At 42.0% G+C, this 9,644-nt stretch overlaps 1 protein-coding gene across 3 annotated transcripts in view; it reads right to left on the bottom strand.

The window, feature by feature from the left end:
• The window catches only part of ASAP1 (ArfGAP with SH3 domain, ankyrin repeat and PH domain 1), a 286,988-nt gene that overhangs the window by 231,178 nt on the left and 46,166 nt on the right, over positions 1 to 9,644 (bottom strand). The window lies entirely within an intron of this gene.

Genomic DNA, 9,644 nt, shown 5'->3' with positions numbered 1-9,644 from the left:
GGTGGGGGGGGGGGGGGGGGGGGAAGCAAAGCAGGGAGAGGCTGCCCAGACCCTGCCAGGCTCTGCCCTCAGCATGGACCCCCAGGCAACATGGGTTGAATCATGCTGGGTCGGGCTGGGCTGCTCAGCTCTGCATGCCCCTACCCGCCCCAATCACGTCTGTGGCATTTGGAGCCTTTTACAGTGCCTGCCCCAGCCCACTGCCCATGCCACGCCAGTGCCCGAGACACTGCAGCAGGTGCTCCCCTCCAGCCCAGCCTGGCCTGTCAGTGAGAGGGGGTGTATCCAGGGTCACTCTGGCTCTCAGGAGGAAACCCAGGCTTCCAGGAGACCTGGCTAAAAGGCCTAAGTATCAAATAACATTATTGGTTACAATGGCCAAAAAAAGCCATTAGTGTCAATTCAATAGACAACCAATATATCAGCGCACCTCTAATCTATCATTATTAATATCTACATTGTTGTGGTGCCTGTCGGCTAAGAGGTCACAGCACTACTGAGAACAAAAATGTACAAGTATATGGAAAACAATAGTCCCCGTCACAAAGGGACTGCAATTCAAATGCAAAACATACTTTGAGAAAGAGGATGGTTAAATCAGGTTAGCGGAAACAGTAACCTCTGTCACGGCTACAAATAAACTGTACTGCTGGTAAGCAGAGACCAATGCTTATCGGGCTGATCAATACCTAAGAGTGCATGAACAAATGAGGTTTTCATTATTGTCAAAGTGAAGAGTCTGTCTTGCATCATCTAATCACGTAACTAAGTTATGAAAGATTCTGAAAATAAGGACAAGAATTTCGTTTTTGGCACATTGAAGGAGGGGGTTCTAATGATAAATAGAAGTAAACTATCAGCAGCAGTGCCACAGCATTTTGAATAGATTTAAGGAACTGAATTTAAGCGCGTAAAGGAGGAGATTACAGTAGTTAACATACAGTACGATTGGGACATTGTGGGCAGACGCATCTCAAAGACATATAGTAAGCCACATCTAGGAGGAAGGAAATCTGTATGAAGTGAGACATTGCAATAGGAGAGAAGGACTAATTAATGGAAGGATAAACAAAGACTGTTTTAGCTTTTTCACACAAGCTGGTGGCAGAACGCTCTGACCCAGGGGTGGGCAATTATTGCAGGCAGGGGGCTGCTTAATGAGATTTGGTGACCTTTTGAGGGTAGCCCCTCCCCTTGATAGTTGCCCTGCGCCCCGGTTGCTACCTTGGGACTGGAAGTCCCACCCATAACCCCTGACTTTTGCCACTGGAAGTCCCACCCCTTGCCCTCCAGAAATACTCTTTTTGGGATAGGGGTTGCCAGCTTAGAACCAAAAAACCCCAAATCATAAACTAGAAGTCAAATATCTACTGTAACCTATTTTCATCTTATTGCAAAAAATACTTTTTTCATGATCTGTGTTTGTGTACTGTATATAAGAGAGGACTGCATAATAACTCAAAATAAATTCTTAGTCTTGTACAGTGTGTGGGTGTGGGGGGCAAAAGGGTATGTTGGGGGTACGGGGCCAGGGCATAGGTATGTGGAGTAGTTTGTGGGGTGCAAGGGAGGGTGCAAGGGGTGTGGGGACTCCCCCACGCTCCCCCCCATGGCACAGCAGCAGACAGGGACGCTCGGGGTGCTGGTGCCTGGCTCCAGCTAGCACTGCACATCGCAGCAAGGAGCGCACCCCTCGCTGGGCAGTCTGTATAGTCAGCACTCCCTGCACTGGCCAGGCACAGGAGGGAAGCCTCAGGCACTGGAGGTGGCTGGGGCAGAGAAGGCAGCCAGCTCCAGCATGGGGCTTCCCTCCCATGTCACATGAGTGCAGGGAGTGCTGGCAATAGACTGCCACCAGCTCTAGCCCCACGCTCCGCACTCCTGCCCAGCCGCAGCCCTGCCCCCGCCATTTCCCCACCCACTGCTGGGAGTGAGCAGGACGTGGAAGCCTGTAGCACTGGCAGCAGAAGCAGCAGCAGCAGCCCCACGCAGAAGTTGCTGCTGGCTGTGCCGGGCCCTTCCGCCCCCAAGGGTGGGATCAGGGCACAATAGGCTATGTTGTGGGGGCTGTATACATTGGTACCTCACTTCCACCCTTGTGGGAAGAAGGACTGGGCGGACACATTCGTTGGTGGGTGCCATCGGATTTTTTTACCTGTATTATTTTTTGTAATGCCTTTGTCCCTAGTGCAGTGATCTTAACCAAGGTGCCACGAGATCCTTCCAAAGGGTGCCACACAATATTACCTCTGTTAGGTTTATGAACATGATTCACAAGATAAACCCAGAGGTTCCAAACAGAAATATACAGTTGTGGTCTTTCTACGTTCTTTGCAAGAGAAAAACTGTCTTACTTTTCTGTAGGCAAAAGAGTGAAAACTAAGAGCTGGCACTTTCCAAGGGGTACCCAAAGTCTATCCAGAGGGGCCTCAAGTCTAAAAAGGTTAAAAACCACTGCCTTATAACTTCACTTGTTTGCTTCTCCCAGAACTGCTCCCCCTCCTGTTTCTCCTTCCTGCACTGTCTTTTGTATTCAAATCACTCTCTCTATTTGATACACTGTTCTATGCATGTCCTTCCACAGCACTTGAAGTGAGCTCAGGCTCACAAAAGCTTATGCTAGCGGGAGCCAACTGCTTTGGCAGGCATACCACAAATTATATTAGCCCCTCCTCCTCCCCAAGTGCCACTTTGATCCTTTTCCCTTGCTCAGTCTGCTGCCCTGCTTTCTGCTCATTGCGTGATCTTCTGCTCCGCTTACTCCCTGGCACTGTGCCCACTGCCCCCTCCCCAATCTGTGGCATGCCACACACAAAAGGTTGCCAGTGCCACCCCTGGTTTATGCTATACATCTCCGATTTAGTCTGTAAGAGGCACATCTACCCTAACTTCTGCTTGATTTCAGACTAACACAGTTAACTACCTCTCTCTCTCTCTCTCAACTTCTACCATCTAAAAACATAAATTAAATTGTCATACCAACAGCTGCAATATTTGAAAATGGGGTATGAAAGAGAAGATGGTAGGCAAAGGAAATGTGGGTAGACAAAGTCCACGAGAAAAGCTGAAGCAAGTCCACAACCTATTTAGAAAAATGTAAACCAGGTCCTGAAGAGCTCAAGATATAAGACGTATTTAAAAAACAAAACAAAAAACAATCCTGGCAAATTACCAACATCTTAACATGTCTGTATCATTCCTAGCTCTGTCATACTGTTGTGGTTTAATCTAAGGACATTAAGGCAGTTTGCAGTTTTTCTGCCAAATGGAAATACTGCTCTTGGTTTTATCTTTTAAATTAAATACTTTGGCTAAGTTAGAGTTGTACCTTATAAATACAGAGTTCTGGCCACCACACCTCACAGTGCCTGCTCCACTGCACTCTAAAACAGCACCACAGAGGTGAGCATCATTTGTCCTTTACTGAGCAGCACATCAGCAGCAGCAACACTTTACTGTACATTGTGTTAACCACCACACATTGAAGAGAACTTCTGAAAGTGCCATTTAAAAACATACATACAGTAAAAGTTAGGTTTGCTCTCCCCAAGATTTGGGCTTACAGTGATGATTTTTTCCTGTCTTTACTTATTCAGAAAAATAGCTGCTGTGGGTAATCAGCTGACGTTTGCTTGTTTGCCATGGTCCAATGTTTCCATTCCCACTGGATCAAAGATAAATCTGATTACAGAGTATATGGATATGCCCTGCAACTTGCAAATATACAGAGCTAAGTAACCTTAGCTACATTTTTGTGTGCTATGTAATTACAAGTATGGGAATGACGATGCAGCTTATTCCCTTCCCATTTTTTTTTGATACACTGGAATCACTTTTTAAAAACTATGAATTAAAAAAAAAAAAAAAAGCAAACTATAAAGGTGGTCTTCAAATCCCACTTGCATTAGAAAAATGAAATGCTTACTGTGTGGAATTTGCTATGGAGCAAATAAAAACAACAACAGTAATTTACCTTGAACTTCATTTTATAAAGCAAAGAAACTTCTGGTTTCTTGTGTGGCTCTTTTGGATGTTTTTGCTACCAACAGCATATGTACTCAAGCGTTCCTTTGATAATTAAGTACAGTTTTTAAATTCAGGTCCTACATAACTGACCACAACAGTGCCATGGTGCAGGCCTGTTTCTGATAACATACCACAAGCTGCAAAGGGTCCAAAAGAGCTGGCCTGCAGTCTTCTACTATTCAGATCCTTTTCATCCTTGTTATTCAATGCATCTTTTTTGTTTTTTTAAATCTTGAGCTAAAACTTTATGATTTACGTTACTGTAAATCAGGATGAAGTACATTTCTATAGAACTTGAAGAAAAATGACTTTCATGTTAGACAGCAACCCCAAAAATAGACCTCCTAGTGGTTTACACTGTAATCAGCTAAGTACATATTGCAGCATACAACAGAAAGTTGATTTGACATGGTCAATTTGAAACATAGCACTTGGCTTTTCCTTTTCCCTGTCCATACCTCATCAGTTCTCTGCTCAAATGGTTTAAACCACCATCTTTAGTCCTACATCTCATTATGCCGGACAGTCAGGCCAACCACACAGCTCAGCCTATTTCTGATCTGTTTTGAGTATCCTGTTATTTTGTACATAATTTGGCCAACTCCTTGTTGTCCTCCTTACCGCCATACAGCAGACTGTCCTCAGTCCCCCTTGCTTACACTTGGGAAATATATAAATATATACTGTGCATTTACACTTCTAACCTGGGCATCATCTGGATGCATCAGACTAGGGACAGTCCACTAAATATTGAAATGGTCCTCATACTTCTTATACATCATTTCAAAATATATGGCCTTTTTTTCCTCCGTGGGGCCCAAGCTCCCAACCACACCTGTACTTTGCATCTTTACCATGCCAGGATCTTGCTTTTTCATGTTTATTTAATCTTAGCAACAAGCTTTTTCATTCATTGCCTATAGAAAAGTAGATATTCCTAGCAACATCACCCTTTCCAAGTCTTTCTGCTGCCTCCCATGTTTCTATCTGACTAAATATAGGCTTCTCTCCCTTAACTTCAGGGCCCTTCACAAGTTAGTCCCTACCTGTCTTCTCAATCAGCTTATCAGAACATCGAATGCTGTGTTCACTTCTTCACCCACATCCAGTTCTTCTACCTGCATCTTCATGCCTTCTTCTATGCATATGGAATATCTTAATCAAGCTCATCTATAAAGCCAGAACTTCACCTTCTTCCAAAGTCCTCCTCACTCATCACCAACAAGATGACTGCCAGAACACTGTCAAGCTGATAATGCTGAAGGAGAGGACAAGCAGAGAACATTACTCCTAAACTATTATCTCAGTATAAAAAGTGCACATTTCTTCATACTGCTGTCTGTTACTTCATGTCTGAGGCTGCAACCCCAACACACACACACACACACACACACACACACACACACACACACTTGACTTACATAAGTTTAGGCCCTGATTCTACCAACACATGTATTAATAGTCCTAACCAACTCAACAAAACTACTCAGGGACGCAAAGTTATTAAAACACATCTGCAAGATCAGGGCCTTAACCTATATTAGGTTCTTCAAAGCAATGACTCTCAAAGCTTTTAAAGTATCATATGGTGCTGGAAACTACTTGGTAGGAACCTCCAGTCATTACTGTAAAAGAAAAAAAAAATCACATATAAAAAGCTTTGTAAAAAACATTAAAGTTATTTCAATGCAGGAATCGCATCGAAAGTGTGACAGTGGTAGCTGCAGACTTTCATAATACATGCATGTGCAAGAGCAGCTTTAACGCTGGCATTTCCTGAGTCCTTGATTTTGCAAACTTAATTCTGATGATGTTAAAAACTAAACAGATGTGCAAACCAAAAAGCAAACAAATGAAACAACACCTCCTACCAAAGCAAGCAAGCCCTGTACAACACTACAAGAGCTTTCTCCTATGCATAGAGCTTCTCAGTGAAACTGTTTTTAAATGTCTCTCTTTTTTTTGATACAGACAAAATAATATTGTTAGCCTTGTTCCAGAAGTGGCTGAACTGTTTTAGTAGATATTAGTGAATTTTTCAGGCCACACAGCTAACATCTGGCAAATAAGCAACTCAGAAAAGGATCTTACAAAGGAAAGTGTGGGGCAACCTTAACTATACATATTGCTACAATGTATACAGCTACTTCACCTACAATGAATGCAAAGAAATTTTAATACAAGCTTCAGCAAAACCACAAACTGTCAGGAAGCTTTATGCCTTTCCTCCCTGTTACCACAAGGAAAAGCCCAAACTAAAGCAGAAAGTGACCAGTTATTCAAGAAAAACCACAAGAGTGATCATACACAATGTGCTGTCAAATAGTCAAAGTAAACAAGCTGAAGAAAGAAACCCTTTCCCTCTCCCCAGTGCTCATCTGAGATATTCTATTTAACGTTGCAGAATTTTTCAGAACTTTGCCCCTTGGGGTGTGTTGAGCCATAAAAAAATTCTCAGCCCAGCCTATAATTAAATATCCATTAATTAAAATGGTGACTAAACATTAGCTACATTGAATCTGCAATAAAGACATTATGAACAGTTCAAATAAATTTATTAATAGTGTACTTTAAAGAAATTAAAGCAAATCAGGGAAAACAGAAAATTATTTTGACAACTATATTTTGTATTTACAAGAGGCAGGAACTTAAGCAGTTCCTAAATTTACCTATAGAGATCGTTATCAGGCTGTAATCTCATTAAAAAAAGAGCTTTATATAAGAGTAAGTCTTCACTGCTGCTAACTTCTCATTGGATAGCAGTAAGAAGCAATTATATTAACATTAAAGCTACAGTACTTCTATTAAAGTAAGGTGGCCTAAGTGACAGATAGCCTTTTCTAGTCCCATTTCATCCTTTAAAATCCAGCCCAGGTCCACAGCGGTGGAAAATTTTCGTCTCATATCCACTCATTATTTTGAAGGTCTAAGTCTAACGTCTACTTAATTAAATACATCTCGGATGCACATCTGAAACTCCAGCTGTCCATCTTAGAAGAGAAACTATGGACTGCAGGGCTATGCTGACTGTATCGGTCCTCTTACTGCAGAGGTGTTCTTCCAGCTTAGGGACAGGACACGGAGGCAAGATACTGCATTATGTGGTACCTATAAATAGATGCTTTTATTCCCCAAGGTTCAAGTAAGCTGGCACATTCACATGTTAACTTTAATCATAAGAACAACTGTTTACAAAGCTATTTGAATAACTTTGGTTCAAGAAACTATTGCCAAATTTTAAAGCAAATCTGTTCTCAAAGAGAAAAACCATTTTTTGAACGAATCAGATCAATACACTGATTAGTCATATTAGCCCAACGTTTACAGCTTGCATATTTTCTTGATGATGGACCATGTACCTTTCCTATACAAAGCAATGGAGCTCTGTAATATGAGCCTTTATCTTATCCACAACCACTTCACAATATTTTGACAGTAAAAAAAATGTTATAATTGCCCTAGTGAATTTTTTTTTTATTTTTTACAAATTTAACACTATACTAAGGAAAATCTTTATTATAAAACACTGAGCCATTTCAAGCTTTATTCAATCATGAACCAACAGGCAACACTGAACTACAAGCATCAAATTCAATGTTTTTCCCTATTCGCTCTTCAACACTTTGTTTACTGGGCATAAATATTGGTAACACTCCCATTATTTTGCCACTAGTAAAAACTGCCAGGCAATCCTCATATGCCTTATATAATACAGTGGTTTAAAGAATCCTGCAATTCTCTTTGAATATGCTACCTAATCAAACGTTTTTTAGCAAGTACTCTGCATTCAGCCGGTTACATACAAGCACACAGATTAAACAGTCCAATTTTCCCTGACCGAATGAGAAGAATCATTTGTTTCTGGAAAAACTTGTGCAATTCAAAATTTGCTCTCTATTAACATTCTATATTCTCTTAAAACTAGCACCACCTGCTAGCACACTGACAGTAATCTCATTTACTAGACCATGCAGACTGCACGGCAAAGGAGGGCAAGATCAGTCAAAGTGAATTTAAGAATATAAACTAACATACCAGCTCCACTGCCTAGTGAGGCTCCTTGCTCGGCCCCAGTGTGCACTACCTTTTTTCTCTCTTGGTAATGCACATTACATCTCATTTTATTGCTAGAAAAAAGCTGAAATTTCCAGGAAGACTTCACAGAACTCCCTTTAGCCTTCGGATGTCCTCTTAAGGCATCTTATTCACACATTCTTCTAAAAACTTGTCAGTAGCTGAACACACTCATCGGAGTTATTTGGCAAGGCTGTCTGTCCTGACCTTTCACCAAAAACTCCGCTTAAATTGCCACTCTATGCAATCTAAGACCTCCTGTGAAGAAGGCTTTAGGACCCAGCTAGCATGATATCAAAGGATGCCCGAACAAGGGAGCACACATCAGTGTGCTGAGACAGTTGAATAAGCTGTACTCTGACTTTTTGCTTAGGGAAAAAAAACAAAGAGGAAAGCAGAACTAAAGCAGGCCACAAACATGACACCTTCTTACGCAAAATAAGAATCCATTACAATGCAACAAAAGGAATTATGTATCTGAGAAGTCTTCTTGGCACAAATTAGAGCGTAAGGAACAAACAAAAAGGGGGAAAGAGCGAGCACACAAGCAAGAGCGAGCAAGTGTATACGCAAGACTACTAGAAGTAGACACCTGTGCAGTTAGCTGGTGCTGATCTGCTACCCTGCTAGCTGTACCTTAGCAGCCTGCATTACATTTAAGCCTGCTGCCGCCAGAACAGGGACTGCAATATATATTATATCCAAAGTTCTTACCTGGAGCAGTCCAGAAGTTATACTCCAACCTTTGGCATTTATTTCTTTGCAAACCTTCCCTAACTTCAAACCATAAGTTAAATATTTCTGCAGTACGTAGTGGCACAGCTACTGATTCATCTCATTTCATCCCCCTGCTAAATAAAAACTTACCTAAATGTTAGCAGATGAGGAATATCCCCTTTGAACTTAAGTCTCCCTCCCCCCTAACCGTGGCATCAATTAAACGGCTGGCTCTTCTAATCAGGACGTACAGTATGCTGTTACATGAACCGATCCCAAAAATACCGATGCAAATAGGTACAGTGCCCACTGCTGATCCTCCAACCACACCGTAATACACCCAATTATTGTCAGACACAAGAGATTTTTGACAGCTTCCAATATTTTATATTCAACAGCTCCAAACTATGCACCGTCCCTACACACTACAGCGGGATCCGAGGTATCGGTAGGTATCGATTTCACTTGAACACCACGATACGTATCGCCAAACTACGTCTTTCCTGACTTCACACGCTGGGAACAAAAGGCAGCAACGCTGTCAAGCGCAGAAGCGAACAAGCCGAACGTCTGATCATTAAAGCGGGTAGGACTTATGAAATGACTCATCTGTATAAGCCAGGAAAGTTACGGTAGAACTAAATCAGCGCTACACGCTTGTTTTAAAAACCGAAAAAAGAAAAGATGTTCGTGAACTTATTGTCTTATCCTCGTCCTGTTACCAGCTGAAATTACCCGAGACGGCGACAACAACAACAACAAGGACACCGTGAAGGGAGATGATTTGACTACAGGGGACGTCCATCCTGTCACGCCAGTCCGACCCA

Source organism: Alligator sinensis, unplaced genomic scaffold (genome assembly GCF_000455745.1).
Source record: "Alligator sinensis unplaced genomic scaffold, ASM45574v1 scaffold307_1, whole genome shotgun sequence".
Lineage (NCBI taxonomy): Eukaryota > Metazoa > Chordata > Crocodylia > Alligatoridae > Alligator > Alligator sinensis.
Note: the sequence above shows the minus strand (reverse complement) of the source record. Positions and strands in the feature narration are given on the sequence as shown.